The 27020-nt window shown below is 37.3% G+C and overlaps 1 protein-coding gene across 2 annotated transcripts in view; it reads left to right on the top strand.

Moving 5' to 3' along the window:
• Positions 1–27020, top strand: part of CALCRL (calcitonin receptor like receptor) — a 69660-nt gene that overhangs the window by 8942 nt on the left and 33698 nt on the right. The gene's annotated exons all lie outside the window — the stretch shown is intronic.

The following is a 27020-nucleotide window of genomic DNA, read 5'->3' on the forward strand; positions in this document are numbered from 1 at the left end:
TTCTCATACACAGTGAAGGTGAAACATCCAGTTGTCACACGTGGAAGATGCTTATTACCGCATCTCTTCTTTGTCTATGCAAGGCAAGGATTCTTGCTATTTCTGCTACCATGCTAATTTTAAATGCACTGACTATAAGACTCCATGATCTCTCAGAACTTAAACCTATGATTTTCCTTTTTCGTTCCCATTCCTTTTGTCATTTGTTGCCCTTCATAGGTAAAATGATTCTCCTGTCTTCTCCGTGTTTACAAATCCTTCAGGCATTTACAGGTAAATATTTTTATTTGTCGTATTCAAGTTATGCAAAGATGTGGGGTTGTTTTGTACAGTTAATAGCCCACTCAAAACTTCTCTCAGTGTGCCAGGGTCTTTTTCTCACCTCTGTTATGTGCTATGATTCGTGCACGTGCAATCCCACATTACATTGGTTCCTTTGCTGCCATGCATCCGCTATTAAAAAAAAATTGCTGAATGAGAGTCATAGAGAGGAACAATGGGCTATTACAGGATGTTCAAGACAGGGTCATTACAGTATATTTTCTTGTGCAATCTTGTTATGAACAAGCTTCATATTTACCAGCTTGTTTCGTTTGTCAGCACCCTATTATTAGTGTTAAGACTACGAACTGCCCATTTTCTAACAAAGTTCAATTTGATGAAATACAAATTTTATCTAATAGCTCTTTGGAAAGCTGCTTTTCAATATTTATAATAAATTCATATATTTTATAAGTATCCAGTATTTATTTATCATCATTGGTAGTGAGAAAAAGAGCCAGGAAATTTTTCACTATCAAACTGCAAATTATCTCTAGTGTACTTAGCAAAATGAAATCACAGAAGCTGATGATGGGCTGTTGAATTTGAAAGTCTAGATAGATCATTTAAAAAAAAAAAATTGCTTTTGAAGTTTGAAAAGAAAACAACTTATTCGCAGTGCTACTTTTTGACATACGGGGTATTTTTTCCATAATTTCCAACACTTGGAATCCAAAGGATCAGTTTGATGTAAAAGGTGAAGATAAGAAATAGCACCTAATGGGCCTTTGAAGGAACTGTGGACTGTTTCTGTGATATGTGATTAAATTAACAATTCTCTAGCTGAAGGGCACCTGCTAATGGCCACAGTTGTAAACATTTAAGAAGGTTTCCAGCTAATGTGAAATAAGGAGTTCAAGCAAGAGGATTCAGTCAAATTTGGGAAGACATGAATTTGGGATTGGGATCCAGGGATTAGTAGAATAGACTAGAAACCAATTCACAGGGATTTGGGATGCTGATGAAAACTGCATATGTTTTCAGCATTGTATGAAAATGTCTCAATCTTTAATCAAGGCACATCATTTTCTTAGATGTGAAAATGGTCTTGTTTGTGTTCTTGGAATAAACACGGCCTAATTTGGAATACTGGGCTATATTTGTGTAATAGAGTCTAACGAATGGAAAACTAAGGGTACTGTAGGTCAGTATTGAGGTTAGCAGAACTGTGAGGAGGAAGTCAGGCAGCTGAATGTCCTACAGCATGTCTCAGTGCTGCCTTCTTTTGCATGCAAGGACAAGGGGGGTGGGAGAACTGGCTGCTACAGGAATATACATGTGAGTCTGGTTCTTGCAGAATAAGAAACATATTAACTGACATAAAGTGCAGTGGATGAGATTTGAGTTAATGCTGCTCATCAAAAGCTTTTCCAAACTGTACATCTTTTGTCCAGTTTGACAAATGGCTCATTAGAAGTGTTAGAGACCAACTGTTTTTCTTCAGCTCTCTGGCTCCATTTGGCTTTGGAGTCTTCAATCCTACAAAATTCTTGAAGTCACAAGTCGTATACTTACACAGTTCCACATACTTAGTGAGACTATATGGATGGTATGCAGAGCACAAAACAAGGCCAAGAGTTTGCAAAACCAACAACAATTTAAAGGGAGTTATAAATGGGGAAGAAAAAGCTAGTGACCAGCAAGAAAACATTGACAAGAAAGTATGTGTTGGAGAAAATGTCTTTTGTCCACTGAGGCCACAGTACTACTGCTTTTGAAAGGTGAGACATAGAGGGTGCTCAGTAATTATTTACCACACCTAATGTTATTTGTAACTGTTTAACAAAGAATATTAATATATTGCTTGGTATAGGAAGGGGAGTGTGCACTGCTTAATGTAAAAATAAAGCAACTAATTAATGCCAATCAACAATATTTGTCACATCAACTACAGCACAATAGTTAATGTGTTCCTCCTAAAACACCACATGATCTTATCTGCATGTATGCAAGCAGTTTTTTGAACTGAAAAACCTCCAAGAAATACATGTGGATTTCCAGAATCCATTTGTAACTTTTTAAAGTGAACATTTAAATGCTTAGAGCATTGAACATGTCAAAAGGATTCCATGTGATGATTTTTTAAATCAGCTGGGTTTTCTTAGAGGGCAACCATTTGAAAGAGCACTAGGATTCTTGGGTGTATGTCATGCCAGGAAAGGGACCACAAATGTGATAAAAATTATTTCTGTTGGGTTTCCAAAGGTGTAACCTGCAACTGATTGCCGAAAATCTTTCTCTTGACTCTCTCTCTCTCTCGAGATTGTAAGCATACTCTAGTAGAAAATAAATTAGTTCCAGTCCCATAGAGGCGGATGAACTCAGCTTGTCACAGATGGACAGTTGTTTCCTGACATTGGGCACTTGGTTAACAACTTCCAGTGTTTGAAGATGTCATGGGTCGTATGGATTCTGTGTGTTTGTGGCCCTTTGGGCTTAACAGGAAGGTCACCAAGTTATCGAGCAACTGCTGCCTGTTTGAAGAGATTCAACTGCCTTTCCTGCCCCACTGTTGGAGAACCTCAGTTTTCAAAGAGAAAACAGTGCTGCTCCTGTGAATTTGCCAGTATCTAGACCTTGTTTTCTAGCTAAAAACAGCAAAAAAAAAAGATTGAAGTGTAATTCTTCTCATTCTCATTTCCTTTGTGTTCCATCTGATCCTATTGACTCTCTTTTCATGTAGCATAATCTCTGTGGAGCAACCAAATATATCTTTGCTCTGTTTCTTTTTCTGTGCTCTGAGAGTCTTGGACTGCTGCCTTTCCAAAGCTGTCTGTATCCCCAAATCTTTAGGAGAAGGATTCCCACTTCTCTGCAACCCTGCAGAAGAACTTACTGTGTTTTCCACATATAACCCGAGAGTATATGTTGTAATAAAACAAAGCATAGAATAATCCTTGCTCAACAAATTTATATGGGTAATACAAAGGGTGGTTGAGCCAGAAACCTTCTTCCCCCAGTAGACCTTTTGACTTACTTTCTCCTAATTGCATGAGAGCATGGTTATCAGAAGACCTGTTTCTAAGTTGCATTGCTTTCAAAGAAGTGCAAGATATACATGTGGAAATTCTAGTTATGTGATCATTTGCAGGAATGTGACTACCTCTATTTTTGTAGCCAGCGTTAAGGGATAACTACCACAAAATCAGAGCTGTGGGTTGTTTTTTGTGGTTTTGGTTGGTTTTGGTTTTTTTCTTCCCAAAATGTAGCAAGCATGTTATCATTGGTACCAATAGAAGATCCCTTTTCACAGTCTTTCAATGCATTAACTATTTTCCTTGTTTTGTGTAAGGAAGGTAACCTTTGTAACATCCTGTTTTATTTACTGGCCATATCTGTAAGCTGCAGGAATCCTGTGTGTGAAGTCACAACACAGTGCTCAAGAAAGACAGAAATCCTTGATCTTTATTAGAAAACCATTTGGTAACAAAGTGAATAAAGCTGTGACTCCTGTCAGGTGTTTGTTTTAGATAACACCAAATAATACTTTTTTCAAAACTAGAAAAGGGTGAACTGATTCAAATGAAATCAGAGTCCTCTTGTGTCTTCCCCAAAATTCAGGCTGTACCATATTGCACATTGGTGAGGAATGGGGAAAGAGAGTTTTATTACTGGTCACTCTCTCTTTGAAGTCCACATGCCTCTGGACTTCCTACTCTTTTGCTGGAGTTGGAATCAGAGTACCAAAATACTATGGAAAAGGCTGCTCTTGCATTATTTCTGGCAGGCTTATAACCTGGGAGTATCTAAAATATCATCAGAAAGCCTGTTCTCATGAGATTCCTGTCCAAATTTCCAGACCAACAAATCTGGAACATTATCCAAAAAAGTGTAGATACTTATACAATCACACAATTGCAGCAGAGCTTGTGGTTGAGTTTTTTGGTGTGGGGTTTTTTGTTTTGTTTTGGGGTTGGGGGTTTTTTTTTGGTTGCAGTTCTTCCTTTGTCACTTTTTATACAAAGATTTTTGCATAATTTTAGCTCTTTTCTATTCTTTCACTCTTGTCTTCTCAGCTGTGTAAGAACTTTCTTTGTCCCTTTCCCTTGTTAATGTTTTTTTATTCAGATTGATCATTCTCCATTCTCTTAGAAATAAGTGTCATTTTTTTATGAACAACAGTCTGTTAAAGTGGAGGGTGATGAGAATTTTGCCGAATGAACTGTAGAACCTGTTCATATTCATTTTCTAATTATGACTGTATCGCTACTGAAGATTAACCCAAGTTAGTGGGTGGATATTATTTAAGAAAATGTTTTTTCTGCGCTTAGTTTCAGGTAGATTTAATAATGACTATGCATGCTATTGCTATATCAAATTCTCCTTACTAACAAACCTTTGCTAGATGTAAATGTTTCATAGTTTTAGGCACAGTCGACTACCTTGTTCAAATAGTACTCTAGAAGTACAATACATGCAAAAATAATTCTGCAAAAGCTCTGTATTAAAGCAGTGGCCACCATGAGCAAACAGCTTGTTTGCTAGACTGTATAGGTGATGCAGTTGTCAGTGCTATTGCTGTGTTAGTATTCATCAGTAATTAATTCCATTGCTTGAACAAGAGCGCTCAGAGACCATGTTATCATTCTAGCAGAGTCCTGCCAAGCAGCTGGTGCTGTTTCTTGTTTTTGTTTTTTTTCTCAGGGAAGTAGGATTGAGCTCACTGGAAATGTTTTTTCATCTTTCACTGATATAAATCAGTAAACATAATCATTCAAAGAAAAACACATTTGACATACATTACCTATATGGACGAATATATATTATGCAGTGGTGACTCCTGTTTATGGTTCTTTGATTCTATAATAGATAAACTAGTAAGATATGTGTGGTTTAAATTTTATTTATGACATTAGCATCCATATTCCCCTAAAATACAGTTTGATGATCACATAAACTTAAATTAATTTGCCTTTTAGGAGGAAAAACTCTTTATCTGTGTAATGAATGTGAGGGAGAAAACATGGGTCAGCACAACTTGTGACTACAGAATGTATTAGGGTGCTCTTTTAGAATTTATCATTATTTAGTTACATGTATTTTCCTGGGAAAAATGTACTTCTCTAGCACCTATGTACTGTTGCAGCTGCTCTGTGGAAATATTTGCATATAGAAATAATGTTGATAAGATTCCTCTATGAAGTGAGAGACTTATGAAAATATACTCACTGTGAATAAGGAGGGGAAAATCCAGCTCTTAGTAGACTGTTAGTGTTTTTTGCACTGAGCAGACCTGTGCTAACATCTTTGTATTACCCTCGATTCAGCAAACATTAATGAGTTTAGTTTCAAAATTGTACTTATGAGATAGCAGAGTGCACACAGGCACAATAATTTAATAACATGGAGGAACTTGCTTGTGCTTGGAAGAACATTAAGTATACAGAAGGCTACATGGCTTATCCAACTATGCTGCTACTTAATTGATGAACTGAGTTTGTTCATCAATTCCCGATCCCTAGGCTTCAGCCTCAGCACCCTCCCACACCGACTAGTACAAATTTGCACAGAATTTTTCTGTCCACTTAATGTGCAGATCTGCTGCAGTAAAAACAGCATAATGGAAACCATGTGCCTCCAAAATAAGTCAGGTCAGAGAGGGCTTGCTACTAATAGTCTGTTCTCAAGTCTGAGATGGTTTAGGTATGTGCTTATATTTGCTGATGAACTTGATTTTGTTTTCCTTTGCTCTTGATTTGTGAATTGGCACCTGGCTATTGCACCTAACTGAGTAAGTAGCTTAGTTTTTACAAATTTTAAGTGGCTATTGGGTAACTTTTATAACACAAGGACCAGAAATTTTCTGGCTTAAGCAGTTTCAAGGTGCTGATGGCCTATATATAATCATACCATATATTCATACCATATCCTATACATATTTGTACCTTGCAACTGTAGCTGTAGCTTGAGAAATGTTGTAAATCTGACAAACATGCCAAGTCTCCAGTAAACTAAAGAAAATGTGCAAGTTTGCTTACGCATACTGGGACTGAGCTCTCTTTTTCCCACCATCACCTTCTTTCCAATCCTGATGATATTTTTTTCTTAAGTTTTTAAAAGTTTGGCTCCACATGAAATTGCTCATAAGACCAATTAAAGTTGTGGAAACAGATGTTTTTGATTTGTTAGCAGTGACATGTTGTTTTCAGGGATCAGAATATCACAGGGACATTATATTTTTGTAATGCAACTCATGGTTTTCATTTATTTTAGAATACTTACTGCTGTTTCACAGGTATAATTGAACTGGAACCTTTACACTCAAAATGGAGGATTTCCCATCTTGAATCAGATCTAGGCTAGTGAGCTTTATTATCCTTCTTTTGACTTCTGTCTGTACCCTATGCGTGGTGCTTCCTGAAATGAAAAAAATGTATGCATCATGTTAAGAAACTGAATTTATTTTTGCTATGCTTTGCATAAAGAAAAAATAATTTCTCCTTGATGAGCTTGGGAACTTACCTACTACTCTGAAATTCACATATCTTTATCTCACTACAAATTTAGCCAACAAAGTATAATATTATGCAGACTTTTAAAAAAGCCAATGACTGAAAGCAGTTGAATGAAAGATCTTTAGTATTTATGCAAGCTATATGCTGGGCTATATAAAGTAACACAGCATTTTTATAATTATCAGCCATTAATTGTGTTGACTTCCTTCTCCTCCTAGAATTAGCACAGAAAGGAAGGCACGCTTGTGTTTTGTTTAAAGCCTTGATCAACGACAGCTCCCTAACTTTCTTTTTTACATTTCTGAAGTTTACTTGCTCATAAATGGTATTTGTCATTTTTGACAAAATTCATTTTTGCCAGCTAGGCAGTATGCTTGTTAAGACTACAACATCAGTTCTCCAAGAATGGTAATGAAACGTATGTACAAAGACCATTTGAGCATCTAGCATTATTGAGGACAGGATCAGTACTCACCAGCTACTCTAATCTTGCTCCTTCCTACATCAACATGAGAAGAGAATTGGATTAATAACGTGAGCATGAAGCACTCTGCATTTTAACAATTTCTGATGCCCTCAACATGGTAGATACATTTCAATGACTGTTTTCTCTCATGATGGCGTGAGGGCCAATGGAGCATGGAGAAGAGTAAAAGAAATGTAATCACAGTTCCTGTAATGAAGAAGCTTTTCAGGGAAGAGTCATGATCACACCCAGGCTTCTTCTGGGCTGAGAGAGCTGGCAAACTACAGAAGCACTTAAGGGGAGTAACACTGAAGAAATGACATTGAGCAGTTGATTCCCAATGTCTAGTCAAGCTGTGAGGAGAGAAGTAGCACAGGGAGAATGATAAATGTGTGAAGACTCGCATTTGTAGTTGTCTCAACAAGTCTGTGTCTGCAGTTAAATCAAAAGACCCCAATCCAAATTAACTGTCGGATGTACCAAAAAATGACAGGACTTACAGACAGATTTTCACAGTTCTAAACAGCTCATAGGTCTTTAACACTTGCATGGGGGAGAAACTGTGTTAAGAGTGTTAAGACTTGCCCTTAGAAATTGTAGATTTTTATAACTTAAGCAGTTCTGCTTTCTGACTTCCACGGTTTTTAGTAGAAACAAGAAATAATGTGCAAATAACACTGAAAATTATTGAAGCATTGCATCCCTTGGACGTAAATGCAGCTAATGCCGCAAAAGCACAGCTCTGAAGAACAAAATTCTGAAATCCATAGCTCAGTTAATAGCTTTCTGCAATAATTCCTTAGTTATCCCTATGGGATGTGGTAGATTCAGCTAGGACGAGGAATGCTAACAAACCTTAGGATGTAGCAGCAAGTACGTCATAACAACTTTTGCCAAGAAGCTAATCCAATCCCACAGTGATCAGCTCCACCTATGTCACAGTCTTGTAGAAGGGAAAGGATGTTGCTTTGAGAAATGCACTTGAGCTATTTTATGGTGGAAAAGAGTGGAGATACCTAGGTTTTCAATGAGAATTTAATATAAACCAGGTGGGTTTTTTAATTTTTGTTTCATTTTGGATTATTTTTTTTTTTTTGCCTTGAGGCCTAGAACAGGTTATCATAAAGAAAATTCCATATTATACTGGTCAGATGTGAAATGCAAATGATGTGAAAGTGGAGCATGGAATAGACTTTTCACAGCCTAATTTTTTGTTCCCAATACATACATTAGAATTACACAGTGTAGCTTTCAAAGCTGACTACCTGAATATATTGAGAAATAAAAAGTAATTCAAAATCAGTTTGTTTTTTTTATAGAGTAGGAACCTATTACTTAAAGTGTAGCATCTTTCATAAATAAAACACTTATAATAGTTAAAATACATTTATATGAAGGCTCCATAAGCACACAGTGCGGTAATGAGTGATGTTCGCAACACAATTCACACAGTTTTGGCTGTTGGAAGCTGTATTGTTAGGCTGCTGGCTGGGACTCAGGATATCCCTTACTGCTTTCAAAAAAGTCTCTTGGGCCCTTAATTTCCAGCTGAACAGTCACCAAAGGTCCATGGAAGAGACCTTGAGCAAAACTTAGACCTAACACAGCAATGCGGATGCATTTTTAAAACTTTTTTTTTTTTTATGCTAGATCTGTTTGGTCCTTCCAGCTCTTACTTATGTGGTGAAAATACTTTATATGAGAGAACTTATAAATTGTTCAAGGGACTATCTAGATTTACAGCCTGGTCTTATTTTAGCAAAGTATGGCACTTCTCCTTGAATGTATATATTTCTTTTGTATTTTGATCTCTTTTGGGAAGTAGAGAAGGGCAGTGGTGCACTGCTTTTATAAGATTATACCTTCAGAGCTGCCATTTTTAGGACTGTTTGGCAAAGCCCAGCAGCATCAACTACAATCACAGAAGCAAACGTCTAAGCTCAACAGATAATGATACCTAAGTAAAAATAACCTTTTTTGTGAAAGGATACCACCGTTTCCTCCATCTCCTCTCTGTTCTTCAAGATCATTTGAATCTTTTGGTCACTTAAACTCTGGGAGGAGCTGTTTCCTGCAAAAATGACTCCATATTTCTGCATTTGTCCATGTTTCTGGTATACATTGTTTTAAAAAAAAGCCTGTGTAAACAGGACAAATTAAACGCAGCCTACAGTACTCATCTGCCCTCGTGACTGTAATAGATTACAGTTGCTGGAAAACTGCACAAGTTGCGTTTGCAATATTCTTCCAGCTGTCTTCTGACAACCATGCCGCGACGATGTTTCAGCTCTTTGTTGGGATCTCCCCCAAAATTTTCATAGTGCTCTTCTGGCTTTTGTTGGGGTTTCTCTGAAAATTTTACTTACCAATTTGCCCTTTCTTTGCAGTCTTTGGAGGTGGTACAGTCTTTAAGTGTGACCTTTGGTTTTGTGGTGTTCGATTCTGCTCTGGGCAAGTCATGACTTAGTGACTTTAGTGAAACTGCTGGGAAACCCAAAACATAAACATGCTGTGTGGTTTTTTAATTCTTCATCAAGTTTTCTTTTTTTGTCTGTGTGGTGTTTTTTTTTTCTTTCTTTCTTTCTTTCTTTCTTCCTGTTCCTTCAGCTAAGCTGTTTGTAGGGAAGCTGTTAATAGGGGAAGGATTTGTAGTGTTACATGTTTGGGGTAGAATGTGGTTACCCAGTACACAGGCATCTGCTGCTGCCTGGGAAGCCGACCGGGCCTGGCTGCCTCCATAGAGGATGGCCCAGAGACACTGGGGCCAGCTTTGGCAAATGTCTCTTATACCCTCAGGGCATCTCAAAGGGCACTAGGAGCCTATGTGTGGGCAAGAGGACTAAGCCTTTGGTCTTGATCTCTCTCTTGTTCCCTATATATGTGAGTAGCAGCATTGGCAAGATGCAGGATATATGTAGTTACATCTGTCTGTTTGCAGATTGCAACCATGATATAAATGGAGTTAATACTGGGGACCGATTATGCACCAGCAGTTTGTAGAAAAATCAAAGTGAGAGACAGTGGTTTTCTTTCTAATGTTTTTGCACTTTCTGCAATATTCATATGTGGTGTTCACCTTTTGCTATTGTAAAAGATCAATTAAAAATGAAAGGATGATCATGATTAGCTAGGCAGATCCATTTCCACTGCACCAGCGTGCTGTGAATGTCCCCAGGGTATTTTTTGGACAGTAAAATTGTTAATGATGCTGGTACTTAAAAAGCTATAATTTTCTTCTGAAGTTAACACCCTTTCAGTTCTATTGTTTTCTTTCGAGTGCAGAGATTTGAGAATCCTTGGTGTATTGCGACCACTACGAATAAATTGCCCCAACTAAAAGGACTGTAGAGTTGTTCAAAATCACTGTTAGTCGGAGAGAGTGCTTCAGTCTAAATAAAGACTTGAATCTTATGTCTGCAGCTTTTTAAAATTGATATTCAGTAATGATAATTATCAGATACTAGCTTTTGAATCTCCTGTGGTGTAACATGGATATCTAGCTCTTACATATATTACGCATATTATTTTAATGTAAGTTGTATTCTATTTTACATTGTAATTTTTTTCACATTTTTAATCTACAAATACGCTCTTTTTCAAGTAATAATAATTTTCTTATGGTTCCTGTCCTTTCTTAACATTCTTGTCCTCTGGCACATGTTTAACAGGTCAGACTAGTTATTCACCATAGTTCATTCTGGCACTATAATTGTATAATTTATAATAATAATGAGACAATGATTTTGGCTGCTGTCACCAGGTGATCACTTTAAAAATCAAGAAGTATTTAAAATTTAATGTATTTCAGGTGCTTTTATTTTGTCTGGGGTGCTGTAGAGGTGCATTCAGGATTCTCCTCAGTCATGATGGCTTGATTAACAGCTGTGATTCCTCTGTGATTATGTGTCTAGGAATAGATTTCTAATGAAGGAATCACGAAAATCAATGTGATCGATTGCCAGATTGTTAAAATCAGGTATTTAAGTCACCTTTATTAATGCCTGTATATTGGCAGGTGACTGTTATTTAGCAGAACATAGCACTAGTGTTTCATTACGCTTTACTACAAAGTAGGTAGTCTTGAGTTATCAGTGGAAAATTGCAAGTAGTACACATTGTGAAGGTATATTTGTTTGGTTATTGGGGCACATCATGTAAGTCATTATTAAGATGGCTGAAAAAACTGACATCCATAGTGCTACTAGATGCAATTCAACCTTTTGGGTGCGTGCTTGGAATGGGTAGCAAGAGATTAGAAAGGGATAGAGCTGGGCACAGGAGGTCACTTTAGGTAATGATTATACGTTCACTTCACTGTACGGCAAGACCCTACTTCGTGTTTCTTAGGTGCCAAGAGCATATTAAGGTAGATTGTCTCACTCAAGTAACTATTAACACTGGGAATTTCTGGTGGGAGATGTTCCTTTGAACTCAGCATCTGAAGTGTCCCGAGCGATACCATAGACATTAATGTCCAAACCATAGCCTGAGACCATCTCACAAACAGGTAAGTACAGTTACAGGTGAAAGACTGGTGTAGAAAATAAATGACTGATAATTTATTAGCAGAAATATTGGGTTATATTTTCCTGACTTTTCATTTGTCTGGGTTTTCTCTTACTTAGACCAAGGACTTTTACTCTCTTTTTGCAGTCCCTTTGATGACGTTCCCTACAGAAACGGATGGTAAATTCCTTGCTAATTGCTGAGTGGATATTTAAACCTCAGATGTGACACAACATGCGTTATGAGGATGGGCAAATCATTTAAATTCTGTCTGTCTTTTTTTTTTTCTCAGACATATCAGGGGTTTTATTCCTTATATCCTTCAAAATTTATTTGCAGGTTTTTGTAGGCTTCTCAAAAACTGTAAATCAAAGTAGACTGATTCTAAACACTACGATTCTCACTGGTATTTTCTCCTACAGGAATGAAAATTATATCTGTATTAGCAGTTGAAAGGCATTTAGATTCTCAGGACTCTCTGTCAGACATTAAGCTGGTTAAAATACCTCTCACAATAGGTATGTCTTTCAGAGCCAGACATTGCTTAAGAATTCTTTCACAAAACCCTTACTGAAGGTAGCAACTGACTCTCAACTCTTTGATTCAGGATCAGTATTTTTAATTATTTTACTGTCATCTTCCCTTTATGTTCTTTCTTGGTCCTTCTCTGTGACCTTAAAGGAAAAAATACATTGAAGGGGTTTTTTGATTTGTTTCTTGATTTTAGAACTGAACCTATTTTCTTCATAGTGTAATCGTTCTACACTTGGTAGCACTATATAGTTTCAGTAACTGATTTGGCTCCCACATTTGGATTAGTCTGAATTTCCCATCAGTTTGGTAGTCTGATTTTCAACAGATGTTTTAGGGTCATCCTCCTTGTAATGTCTGACCCTCAGAGATGATCAGCCAAGTGGGGTTCAGAGTTCAGATCTCTGGGTGGTGGCCACTTCAGATTTAAAGTTCTCTGTTCCTTAAAAACACTTGTCAAAGGTTTATTTCTCTTCTCCATAGCCTTGTAAAGTGGTGTAATGAGACAGCCTGAGGATCGATAATGACTTCAAAGTTAGAAGTTGTCTGATAGCAACGACATGGAAATGAATTTACTTAGTCTAGTGGTTGCAAATGATGCTTACTGATATCTCAACATCTTACTGAATTCATATCTGGGAGATGATGTCTTTTAGGATAGGACAAACCAAATATAGCTAAAGTTGTCAGTCCCCCTCTTGACCAGGGTCTGTTTCTAATCCATTTTATGCTTTGCTTAGACAAAGAAAAAGTACTTTGCTTCCTAGTCTATGAAATGTTTATAGGATATCCAGAATAATTAATGCCATTGTTAAAATGCCACTAGTTTTGGAATTATGTGCAACAACTGTTTAGCAGTGCACAGTCAGTAAAGATTTGGGATGTTGCAAAAGAAAGTGAAGAATAAAGATGATTTTGTGATTTTTGTACGCTACCCACATCATTGAGCAGTTATAAAAGATGCTAGTGCAGTAGTTGTTTTCTAACACTCTCCTGAGAACGGGAAGTATCGTAGTTGTTTTCTAATACTCTCCTGAGAACTGGGTGGGGAGGAAACCAACCAGGTTTTATTCCTGCAAATTTTTATTTCTTTCGAGAAACCTGGAGATGTTAGGGCAATGAGAAGTTAGCTCATGAAATGTCACCTATTCTTTGTGTGGTGTAGACCTGTAGCAATAGCCAAGCATTTTTATTTCTATAAAATTACCTACAGGGTCAGTAAGACATGTACCTGTTATGGAATTCATTTGCCAGGAAGACTTGCATCCAGTTAAGAATTAGCACATAAATTTTATGTCTGCTCTTGGCCCAGTTATGTATCTTACCAATAAAGCACTTGATAGTTCCTTTGGGGGAAAAAAAAAAAAGATAGCTGTTCTTACAGCTTCAGAAGAGAACAGAGTTCTCTCTCCACCATATATGCTGATTAATTCAGAGTATCACATTCGTTACCTGCTGTGTTTCAGCAAATATCCTGCTCCATCAACAGCAGGAGGAAGCCAATACAGGAGAAATCTGGATTTCACCAAAGGAAGTTTGGCATAAGCTACCTCGATAGAAATAAATGCAGGAGATTTTTTTGTTTGTTTATTTCTGAATGGTTCCCTCGCATGGAATCAGTTGGGTGATGTTGTTTCCGTTGGCTCCAGCAATGTCAAAGCCATTGATGATGAAAGTTTTGTACTGTTTTTCCCCATAGCTCGGAAAATTGTCTCTCCCCTCCTCCTCCCCCCCCCCCCCCCAACTAAATCCCTGCCAAGCAAGCAGCTGTGAACAAAATTTCTCAGCAAGATGAATTTGAAGTTTTGCATGCTCTGTGGAACAGGATATACAAATACAGCTTTGAGAGGGTAACAGTTGAGGGGGGCAAGTCCAGACTCTCTGAATAAAATGCGTGTGCATGAAATGGATGAGCCTTTTAAGGTGTCTTATTAAGTTAAAAGGTGCAGGAAAGAATCAAAAAATGCATGTGAAGGTTATTTTTTCATAGTGACTTTTGGTACCTCAGTCTAAGGTAAGTAATGCCTGAAAGTTTGATGTCCAAGCTTTGCTATTAAAGTCAGGTAGCAAAGCTAGTGAATACGTGTATTGCAGTTGCATCTGAGACACTGACAGACTGATGGCAGGAACTGGTCTGTAGAATTACAAACTCAACTGAATATGTTTTAACTTAATTTTGGTAGGCATTATTCTTACCAAAGCTTCCCATCAAGTTCCATGCATTTTGTTTCTGCCAGGGATTTTTTAATGCAGTGTGAAATCAGTATGAGAATTCTGTGGGTTTTTTTTCTCCAGGAAAATAAATGCAGGATGTGAGCGTGCAGAAAATATGGACACCTATAGTAAAGCCACCTAATATTTTCCATGCCTGCAGTGGAAGTTTTCAGTTGCTTGCAATTTTGACAAGCTTTAACTGAGATTTTTCCATTACACGTTCCTGCCTTTATATTATTATTATTTTTACATTTGGAAGGGAGATAATGTGCTTAAATGTGTAAATGACATATAAATAACATTTATACATAATTTATGACCAGAATAGCTGTGCTTGATTCTCATTCCTCTGCTGTAGCTATAGTGCTTGTAATGTTTTATTACATTTGGGTTGTAATATTTCATCTTCATGAAGTACCTTGTCCAACTGAGACTTGAGTTTATCAAGGCAGTGATTTTTGTGTCCAATTTATGTAATATTTTTAATGTTCATAGTTAATATTTTATTTTGGTTTGCATTCAGGTAAGTCAGGGTGGAATACTGCAAAAGGATATGGAAAAGTCTGTTTGTAATTAAAGGAACACTAATTGGACTTTAGGGACTGTGTGTAAGATACACTAGTCTTTCCCACGGCCACACCCTGAGCATATGATCTTTAACTGAATTCATGGAAACATTCACACTGCTTCCTACAGATTGCAGCTGGCACTGTCTATAAAATCTCTGCTTCACGAAGAGCAGAGGATTTTATGTGATAATGTGCAGTGATACATTTCATTCTGCTGCAATGTTACTATACAGCTATGTGAAACAGATGGAATGCATTGTAAAAAGACTGTAATATGCAATGCAATTATGCAATAATATTGAAATCCTAGTAATGGTCATCCTTGCAGTTCTCGTTCAGAGGATGTGAAATAGTGCAGTGCTTGACCATCAAATATGTGTGTGGCTTACAGATTGCATGCCAGCTAAATTGTTAGATGACCCGCCAACTGCTTTTGCTATTTCAAACTTTTAACATCTTTCCCAGCAGCATAAGCTCTGCAGGCAGAATTTTTCAATGGCACAGAATCACTTTTCTATTAACAGCATGAAAATGTAATAGGATGTCAACTGAAATATAAGGTCAGTTAGACCTGGGCCCATCCAGTTTTCAGCAGTTGTTAATCTCTAGTATTTCAAAAAAAGAATTAAGACTTTGCAGGAGACAATTGATGGACAAATTTGAAAATTACAAAAGGGTTAGTTTCTTACTTTCAGGTAAGGACTGATGTATACAATTTCAGGTGGAAGAAATTTTACCTAAGTGGTGTTTCAGAAAAGATATACAAACGTATTATTTCAGTTAGTGCTAAAGATTTCTACTTAGATACTCTTCATATTCAGACTAAAAGACTGTCGTTGTGTAAAAGAGAAATTATTCTTTTAAAAGTAAGTGCACATTGTCAAACATAATTGATAAAGAGCACCACATAAATGTGTTCTAGTTGGTTGAATATGGCTTTAGCTGTCCAAACAGTCATCAGTGCCTTTTGGGGGACTGTATGTAACACAAGAAAAGTTTGAGACTCTCGTATTTATACTGGTGCCAGTTGTTTTGTATTCGCCATGTACCCTTTCAAATCAGAATGAGGAATGCATAGGGCAAATACCGTAAGAGAGGTTAGTGTAGTCACTTGGTAGCAGTTTGCTTCCTGTTCAAAGGATCTCGCTTCTCATTTTGTTAAGATGGTTAGTTAATTGCTGTGATCCTGTAATTAATTTTCAAACTGACAGCAACTCTAGCAAAACAAGTGTTTCTTCACTCCTGGATGCTTCAGTCTGTGTCAGCGTTGTGCTTAAGTCAGTATTCCTGTGGGTGTGGTAGGGTGTGGATGAAGCTGAAGGGAATTCCCCTTTAGAAGACTTTGAAACATTGATGGATGTTATTTTCCTCAATTTGTCAACAGTAATGTTAACTCAGATTGACAGAAAATGATGTTAATGTAAAATTTCATTGGCTGTAGCAATATCTTGTTACATGTCTTCACTTGAAGGAGGTGTAGGTAGAGGATAGAAAAACCTTTTATCACTCTGCCTACTTTATGGCTACCTTAAGATGCTTTCTGCAGCTAGTCTGTGGGAGAAGGAGTGTTATGTATAAAAAGAAAAGCTCTGGTAATAAACGTAAAGACAAAAGCTCTGACATTGTTGTGTTCTTAATCTGTCCTTTGAGTATGTGCATCCATTTTTTTTCTGTCATTGGAAGTCATTCACAAGGCTTTGCTCTTCTTCACTGTACTGAGTATAGGCCCTTGGAAGTCTTGGAAGTCAAGACCTGTGTCCGTGTGGGTCTCAAGAAGATGTGCATATACTGGTATGCAGCTATAGACTTTAAAAAATATATAGAAGGTAATTTCTTTCCATACTGTTGAGATTAACTTGACTTCTGGTTTTTAACCTTCTTGAGTCTCACAGATTCCTTTATGGCTAGCATACTCTGTGTGAGCCCAATTTAAAACATTTGCTGCTAAAATGCCATTTTAGGAATATAACAGATGAAAAAACAGGAAAGATGGGAAATATCTGTAGCTAATTAAAAGCAAAGGAGACAAGCTTCAGACCACTAGAATTCAAAAGGTTGGTTTTGGCTGCTGCTTGTTCTTGGCTTTTGCTACAGGGCAGATTAGTAGTTTTGATAATTTAGCACAGTATAACATATATTGTCTAATATTCAAAGGGTGAAATATTCCAGATCTTGCACTTTTGACTTCTGGCATGTGAAATTTTAAATTTAAGAGGAAATGTTCTGAACTGTGGTGACTTAGGTTGACCTGGGAAAGGCTTTGAAGTAGCTGGTGGTTCATTTTGTTTTGAATAAGTGTACCAAGATGAATTTTTCTAAAGCTGCTTAAATTTACCTGAACTTTTTTGGAATATTAAATGCATCAGAAATATCCCACGAGAGAAAATGTTGATATTTGGCATGAACTTCCCATCTGAAATTTCATTCCCAGCCAGACCAAAATTATTGTCGGTGAAAAGAAAACTGCTTTGGGGATATTTTAGTTCTTTGTATAATGTTTTTTAAAAAAAAATAAATAAAAGAAAGAAATCCAACACAAAATCAGAAGACCACAGTGCTTCTGACATTTCCATGGGGAGTTTATCTATATTTGGTTCATCAGTTCTGTTCAAGTCATTGACCAATGGTGAACCCAAAGTTAGGACACCAGTTCTGAGGTAGTGGCTGCAGCAGCACGGTGTTTATGCTGGCATAAGCAGTTCCCTTTCCTGGCCACCTGCTCCCTCCTCATCCTGCTCTGAGTTGCTGGTTTGGCATGGTCTACTTAAAAATTAATAATTTCATAAAAAAACATGTTTTAAAACTTTATAAAAATGTATTTGTAACTGAATGAGAGCACGTTTGTGTATCTTTGTGTGTAAATACTCGCATTTCTACATGTGAAGCTAGAAGAAACTGCTGTAAAACCTGTGAGTTTCATAGAATATGCTTAACTGCTGAACAGGGTTGGGGCCAGTGAGAAAAAGCTTGAGTGGTAAGCTCTGAAAAAAACAAAAGTCCTGGTGCGTTTTAGTTAACCCATTCTCCCATTTCTATTGCTGTGTTCTGACCTTGAGAAAAGTCTTTTGAACTGTGGAAATACTGTTCTTGTAAAATTAGCATGTGCCAATGAAAAAATAACAAAAAACTTCTAAAACTCAGCCAGCTGAGAAAATGACTTCATGCTGTAAACATTTTCACAAAGAAACCTTTGGATCTCTTTTGGGTCATTACTTAGTAAACAGCATCAAACAGAGTCATTCAAATAAAAACACTGACTGAAAGGGATGCACAGAGCTGCAGTTCACTCTCTGCAGCCTTTAAGCAGCAATGTCTGGGAAAAAAACAACTTCAGACATCTGACCAAGGGGTTTTGTACAAGTGTTAAGGTCTATTTGATGAATTCATAAATTCATACTGCCATTGTTTTAATTCAGAACAGTAATAATTTTGCTTGGAGGTGGAGGAATCTTCTTTTGGAGGAATATACCGTATTTTTCACATATATCATAGAATCATAGAATATCTCAAGTTGGAAGGGACCCATACGGATCATGGAGTCCAACTGCCTGCTCCTCGCAGGACTGCCTGAAACTAAATCATATGACTAACAGCGTTGTCCATATATAATTGTATCTAGATAACTTTTTTTCTTTTTGCAGGTTACATTTTTGTTATTAGTATCAGCAAGTGCATGCTGAGGAAAGCAAGATGGAAAACAATTTTGTTTTCTCTAAATCGGGGCATGTGGTTAGGGTCCTCTGTTCTCTGCCTTAGAGTCATAGCAAAGAAGTCAATGTCTGCTCTCAGTTAAGGGCTGCCCCCACACCCTTCAGTGTTTCCTGAAGGCCTCTCCTAAAATCTTTGAGACATTCACTGTTTTTGATATGTATGTGGAATGAAGCAATAGAATTTGGGCTCAGGCAGGAAGATTCAATAGCTCCAGTGGCATACTTGCGATGCTTTGCTATCCTGTGTAATTGGGTTTGAGGTCACATCAGTAACACATCCATATGAATTTTGGGGTTTGGCCCATGAAGTTTTTCTGTGCATCTCTGTGGATATCTTGCTCCAGTTTCAGTTACGGGGAGGGGGTTTTGTTGAACACATGAAGAACACAGATTGGCAAAGGGTAATGAGGCATTAAAATATACCTAATAAGAATGTGGGAGCTCTCCAACTTTTTCATAGCATGAAATCCATGGAAAAGAGAGAATGTCATGAGCAATCCCCTTGTATTTAAAATAACATGGTAATTGGAACATCCTTGCCACAGCATAGCATTTGCTTTGGAGGAAGAGAAATTTCAGGAAAGTTTACTGAATATGTTTTTAACTACATTTTTAAATTACTATAGCAGGAAATTAATATGGTAGAAAAAAGAGAAGTGCCAGCACTAAATCGTCTTAATCAGCTATTGGAATTTAATAATTCATTATTCTGCTGTCACCTTCACTTCCGTTAATAATCTTTTCTAGGGTGTTTGATAGTGGCCACTCTAGCATTTTTACAGATAACTGTTCATCAGAGCAGCTTTCCTTCTAAGTTTCTTTGTGCTTGAATGAATGCTACAGAATTTAAATGCTATGGCTTACAGAACGTTGAACTGAACTTGGTGAGTTATGCTTAATAACATACGTAGCTATGTCGATGGATTTTAGACATCAAGGTACAGTTTGGGTTAGAGCTGTGGGGTGGCAAGGGTTAAGCTTGTAAAGTAAGCATAACACGTGCTTACAGAATGGTAGTCAAATAGTACTCACCAAAAAATTTGGAGGCATTAATAACTGTAAACTACTGGAAATCACAGTTGCATCTCTGAGAATAAGCCATGTCAGTCTGTGGGTAAAGATTTGCTTTGCCAGAATCTCAGTTGCCTTCATTTAACAACTAGTTCCTCAAGAGGGAAGCACTTTAGGTGTTAGTATCACTGTATAAGACAGTGTGAAAAATACTATGATTTTTTAAATGTAAGTAATGGGGGAAATATTATCCAGAGTTTTTTGTATTTTGACAAAATATGTAAAGAAGTGTGTTACTGGAGAACTGATTTCTGCAGTAAAGGTTGTTTTATGTTAGGTGCTAGCTCTTGCTCTCTCATTTCAGGTTAGAAATGAGAAAGTTATACTGTATTGTACTACCAGACTCTGATAGAGGTTTCTGTTTAGAAGATAAAATAATCAGTACTTTAGGCAGAAAATACTGTAACAAAGAAAACACTGTGAAATTATTTTGGAAGTGTGGAGTATTGTGTCTCTTACTTATCCTAAATAATTTTACTTTGCTTTGGTATTTTTAACATTCATATGATACATTTATTTGGCACAATTAGATATGCTGCGGAATTGTAACTATAACCATAATTGAGTCCTTGCCTATCTTCCACATGCAGTTGCAGCATTTGCTCCTGCTGGCTTCATATGTTCTTAAGTCAATAGAAAGTTCATCATATTTGAGAAGGAGGGGTAGAGCCTTCATAATTTATAGGAAAAGCATTGAAAGCACAGAGGCCTAGAGAAGACCTGTCTATGTAAAAGCAAGGAGGAAATACTCTTACCTTTCTTTATCAGTGGAAATCCTGTTTTAAAGAACTAAAATTAGTGTGATGGACAAAGACCCAAAAACATCTTACCTCTGCAGTCTGCTATGTGGAGAGGAGTTACATTGCCCAAGAGCAGAAATTGCAGAACATTCCAGGGGAAGAACCTTGTGGATGTTTCCTCCTCCAAACCCTCATTCGGAGGGTTTTGTTGTGGTAGTTTTTTTCTGGTTTTTGTTTGTTTGGTTGGTTTGGTTTTTAAGTGGACCTTCATAGCCCATGTTTCTTCTCAGGATAATTTACAATGTCATCCAAACCTGTGAACTGAACAGAAGAAGGAAAGTGTTACAAAATAGCGAGTGTTCCTTCCTCCCCAGGAAAAACTAGCTCCACCATCACTCTATGATAGCTTCTTATGACGTTATGTATTATTAGAACTAGCCAAGAATGTTGTCAATTACTGCTAGTAATTTCTGTTGGGTGCAGGAGACAAAACTTAGCTGAACAGTAGCCAAAAGCTATTAATGGGAAAAAGTACATGAGTAATTTAATCTGTGTAATCTTATCTACAGATGGTTCTGCAACCTCTGCAAGGCCTCTGGCAAGCAACTAGTGTGATGCAAAAACAAAAAAAATCTGCATGCTAATAGAGAGAATAAAAGATGTGAAACATCTTTGTGAACTAGACCTAATTTTCTACTTGCAATAACCCTGAGACCTTGAGACATGCATAGCATGTGGCTCAAAGGGGTGACTTTGAGTACTTTCGGTGAGTACTTTCTCATACCGAGCTGAACTACCACCTAATGCGTGATGAAGTTGTTATAAAATAATAGAACAGTAAAATTGAGATATGCCACTCTGTTTCTTCTTTAGTTATTTTAATCCTCAAGAATAGAGTAAATGTCTTGTGCCACAACTGCTCTCTAGGAAAAACTGCTGGAAAGAAAGGTAGGAGGAATGTTTCAGTGTGACTTTTTTTTATAATGTCTCCATGCATGTAAGCAATGCTGGGGGTTCAGAGAATGAGATGTCTAAAGAAACTTGGCTTGTTTATAAACTTGGGGTTTATTTCCTATAGTACTTTTCATGGTGGTTATATGAATACTGCAAATCTAATTACTGATTCACTTGTGGAGGTCTTCCTGCACCCTATAGGCCTCTTTGTTCTGCAGTGCAAGAAGGGATCTCAGTTTATCCCTTTGTAAGCCACTGCATTTCTCAGACGAGCTTTTTGCCGTGCTCTGTCTTTATGATGCTGCTTGCTACCACAGTTGGTGGTACACACAATGATCTATCATAGTACTCCTAATGAGTTCAAAATAGTATTAGGAGCATTTTTTTTATTTTGTGTTGTTCTGTTTTTCCTGACATGTGCCCCGTCTGATTTGAAGAGAGGAGATCACACTGGGGATTTGAAAGAATAACTGCAGTGAGGGTAGGAATGCCTTCTTATAGCAGTTCCATTAGCATTGCAATTGAGTTGTACCATTGTTTTAAACCAGTATAGTAAGTTAAATTTTGTTTATTGTAAAATCCAGCGACATACAGATCTGACATATTTAGGTAATATACCAGTTCCTTCAAGTGAAGGAGAATACATTTGAAAAAAACCAAGCCCTGTCACTGAATGAAGAGAATAGTGCAATGACATCTGTTGGAAGCTGTGAAGAGCTTATGCTTCTGTACTGTAAAAATTGTCTCGGGGAGGATCAAACTCTCTTGATCTCCTGTCTCACCTGTTTTAGGAGTCTGTAACTGCTGATACCTGGGTCTTAATTCAGAGTGGTGGTGAGTAGGGAATTCTAGTGTTGTGAAACTGTGCTACCCAGAGTTCATTAGATTTTGTTCCGTAACTATTATTTTTGAGCTGCCTTAAGTCCGTGTTAGGAGGATGGAGTAATCCCACACATACAGCTGTGAGCTATTACGTGATACCATCAGAGCGGTTTGGTCCAAATCCTGGCAGAAGAGGTTCTCTCAGAAAAGAGGGCATTTTACCTGATTAAGAAGATTTCCAAATTGCCCTGCATTGCTCTCTAAGATAAGTGTGGAGATTTTGTAGTCCACTTTCAGGATTAAATGAATCTGGTGTGTGTTAATGCTTGGCTGGTACTGCCCACTTGCAAATCCCTTTTAGTTAGAAGAGAATCTGCCCCTCTGCAGGCAGATTATTTCCCAGAAAGTTTATGTGAGTGGAGACGTAAGTGAAGGCTCTATCTGTAATTCCATTTGAGACTACTGTTTTTTTCTAACAGTGTACTACAGCAATTCAAATTACGGACACTTGAAAAGGGTTGGGCATTCTCCAACTTGTTGGTTTTGTCTGTATCTTGGGCTGAAACAGCCAAACATTGCCTGGAGTTTTAAATACTTTGAGTTGTATGCCTCCCTCTAAAAAGAACCAGAAATAATAAAATAGCATGTATAGCTATTTCTGAGATATATTGCAAGAAAACACAATCAGAGAGTGCTAGAACAATAGCAGGGGGGTGGGAGGGTGGTCATGAAAATAGCCATTCTGACCCCCATTTTCAGTCAGAGAGGAAGGCTATCCATTCATATTTGCACACGTTCAACTTTAGTGTTGCAAGATTATAGCACACAGCAAGATACGTAATTTATACTGAAAATGTTTTGGATTTTGGTTTGGGGTTTTTTTGTTTTTGTTTTCTTTTCCTGGGCAAATCAAAGATCACCAATTAGTCAAAAATGTTTGTACATGTGTATGAATGTACATGCAATGACGTAAGTAGACTCTCCCTCCTATCCCACTCCTACAGAGTTGCATTCTCACTTGAAGTCAGACTTAAGGGCAACTGCTTAAGGTAGAAGCTGCCTGTGTTTTTTTCCTTTGGTCTGAATGTGGTCAGGTGATTGAAGTTCAAAAAATGTTTTTTCTTGCTGACAACTTTTTTTTAACCCTTTTGCTGTATCATTGAAATGGGAAGTGTCTGGAGCTCAGCAAGGATGACTTTTATTCTTGGGAGGATGGGAAAAGGTTAAAAGTAGAAACAGCTGATGAGGCAGGATGGCTCTGTAGGGAAAGCAGGAGGAAGAGAAATGTGAACATCTGTTAAAGCTATACCAGTGACTATTTTGGCTAAGTTCAGCTTGCAGTTCCCTTTGAATTCCTCCTTCTTCAGTAGCTGTCACTGCTATCAGTGACAAACACAATATAGGCCTTTGGAGTATCATTAATTTGGGTAACAGAGAATGTAATAAAGAGAAAAAACAGGCAGTTCTCTTTTGGGTGGTTTTTTTTTTTTTAAGTTATCCCAGTCTTCAGTACAACATGCACTAAAAATAAAAATGAGATTTTGAAGATCTGATTTGCTATTGCAATTCCCCATTGTCTTCCCACTTACGCTTCCTTTTACTGGGAAAGTACTTAAGCCAGAGGACTGCTGGTAGGTGTAGTGTTGTGTCCACTGACTTACAGTTTCATTTGATACCTATCATGCCAGTCACGGTCCTGCTGGCTTTTGTTCAGATCCCCACCGTCACAGAGTGGAGTCAGGGGATTCTGTCTAAGCTTCCACCATCTTTTCCCTCAAGCTAACATTCAATACACTCAAATTAATCTCAATCTAATACAGTTGTCCTCCTTCCCCTCAGCAGAATTGTCAAAGATATTTAATAGCAGAACAACAACTTGGGAAGCATTATTATTTAAAGCAACCTAAGAATGGGTCTCTTATTATCAATTGCTTTTCCTTGTGCATCTAGTACCTCCCAGCCCTGAGAGGGAGAGAACTTTGAGAATTATATTTGGTTTGCACCTCATCAGAACAGATGATTAGTAAAAGCAGCCTGACTTTCTCAGCAATACTACCTCAATCAATGGACTACATTGCTGTCCATTCTTAAGAAAGTTTTTAATCTTCCTGTGAAAGTTCTTGTCCAGAATAACTGCAATAAATGTTGAGTGAATGAATTCATGTAGTGATGCAAGAAATGCTTTCTTGAAGTCCAAGTAGGCATCTGAATGACCTTCATCCTGCATTTTGTAATTAAGTCCAAAAGTAGTGATACTTAGAAAAGGTTTTTTTTCCTCCCTATATAAAGTTTTTTGCAATTAGCAACTGTGAGAAATGAGTGGAAAGCATAGAGCAAATTATAGCCTTAATCTTTTAACTCCTGGGAAGAATTAATAATTTAGCAGTGGACACTGGAATAGTTGATAGGAAATGCCTACAAAACCATTAGATATGAAAAGATTTAGACCATTAAAGGAACTGAGCTAAGGGGTGACTTTTGATACTGTGAAACAGAAATAATCATGGACTGTGAATCAAAGCAGATAAATTCTGCCTTGATTCCATGGTCTTTTGCTACCATGCAAGCAGAAATCCAAGGTCTTTTGCTGCCATGCAAGCAGAAGAGAAGTTCTTATTTCAGTTCCAGACTCAGCTTTGTGGTCTTCTCAGGATACTTCAGGACACAATAAAATTCTGCATGAGAAATCTCTTACACATTTCCCTTCCTTTTGAGGGTGTTGTCACAGCAGGGTTATGCTTAATAGATGGTCTAGGTGCTTAATAAATAATTTTGTATATTTGTGATATTGTGATATATGTGATATTGTATCTTTTAGACAAATAAAAATAAGCAAGGCTAAGTGATCGCAATATTTGAATATGCATTTTAAATTTGCCATCCAACATTTGTTTTAGGATAAGGAATTTTGGAACTATTATAGAGAAAATTATTTTGAACTCTTGTATACATATGAAACATACGCTAATTTTGTCTGCTATGTTCTACTTGATTGGTGTCTTTTCTTGTCCTGTACACATCATTTATGCGTTTTAACCCTGTGCAGATGTGCTTTGGTGTACTTTAGAGAGAGAAGATTACTCTGTTACTTTACAACCAAGTAGTTAATTCCAATTTCCTTAGAAGGCCAGTGTTTTTTTTCCTCTTCCTAGGTACAGACACAACCGTAAATGAATGAAACTTGTGATGGGTTTGAATTAACCTCCCTTGCCTCCAATTACCATGCAGAATTGAAATCATATTGCCTCTCTGCTAATTTAGATACCTCCATTTGTATTTGGTTTTCAGTCAATCTTTAGTCACTACACATAAATATTTAGATTTTTCTTTAGTTAACAGATAGTGGTTTTTACAGTTAGCTGTTTCACACGTGGATTTTCCAGAGAAGTATTATTTCAAACTGAGAATATATTTAATGTATGCTAGTTGGTCTTCCTGGTTAGTGTTTTAGAACACTATCAGAACAGCACATCTGAATTTCAGTGTCTCGCTGAATTACCCGTGCAATTTCCAGCAATCAGTGTTAGAGGATTGCATGCCAGTGGTAAAAATAGAGGGAAGATTACTGATACAGTTTTTCGTCTGGGTTAAACAGGCACAACAGTCACTGATTTTACAACACATTTCTTGTATTTGCATCAACCTGTACAATAAATAGCAGTGATCTCATATTCTATAGTCAGTCTTGCCTACAAAATGCTGTTTATAGTTGTGTTAAGAGGAGCCAGTCTCAGTGTAAAAGCAGAAAAGAAGTAGGTATAGAATGCTTTCTTTTTGTGACTAAGCTGGTTTTTTTTAAAAGGATGGGCTTTTTGTAAAATTATCTCTGCTGACCAAGGTACTATCAGTTGTTTGTCACCCTCCAGTCTCTCATAGGACGTGACTGCTGGATAAGAAAAACTTCCAAAGACAAAAGCAAGTGTGACCCAAGGGAGAATGTGGCTTGGGTCAGGAGGCAGGTTTGTGTATAGGTACTCGGCGCCCAACAGCCCTCTCGATTCGGTAGCAGCGGCATCTTTGAGCTAGGTATATGATGGACCTTTGGGGTACATGTGTTTTATATCTTAAGTAGCATTGTATTATCTGTAGTGAAGTAATCTGTACAAGGGAGCTAAGCTCACTCAGATGTGGTCCCCTTTATTTTGGCTGATAATAGCTTCATTAATGCTAGTACAGTGAGATACTTAGATTTTGAAAGGTGGTTTCGTTGTAATAACTTAATCTAAATGTGGAGAGGTCTTTTGCTACCATGCAAGCAGAAGAGAAGCTCTCATTTAAATTCCAGGCTCAGCTTTGTGATCTTCTCAGGATACTTCAGGACACAATGAAATATTGCATGAGAAATCTCTTACACATTTCCCTTCCTTTTGAGGGAGTTGTCACAGCAGGCTTATGGTCTAGGTGCTTAATAAATAATTTTGTATATTTTAGGTGCATTTTACACTTCAAGAATCAATTCCACGAATAGTCTGCACTGTAAGACGATTATAGCTGTTTTGGGTAGTTCTGTTCTCTTCAAACTACAGATACAGTAACTAGTTTGCAGCTACTGCAGATAAAGAAACTAGTTTACAGTTACTGCTGACAGAGAAACTATTTTACAGCTCACAATTAATTCTTGCATTGCCATTGTCATCCTTGCCAACTTGTAACTTCAAGAC

Source organism: Ciconia boyciana, chromosome 10 (assembly GCF_034638445.1).
Source record: "Ciconia boyciana chromosome 10, ASM3463844v1, whole genome shotgun sequence".
Taxonomy (NCBI): Eukaryota; Metazoa; Chordata; class Aves; order Ciconiiformes; family Ciconiidae; genus Ciconia; species Ciconia boyciana.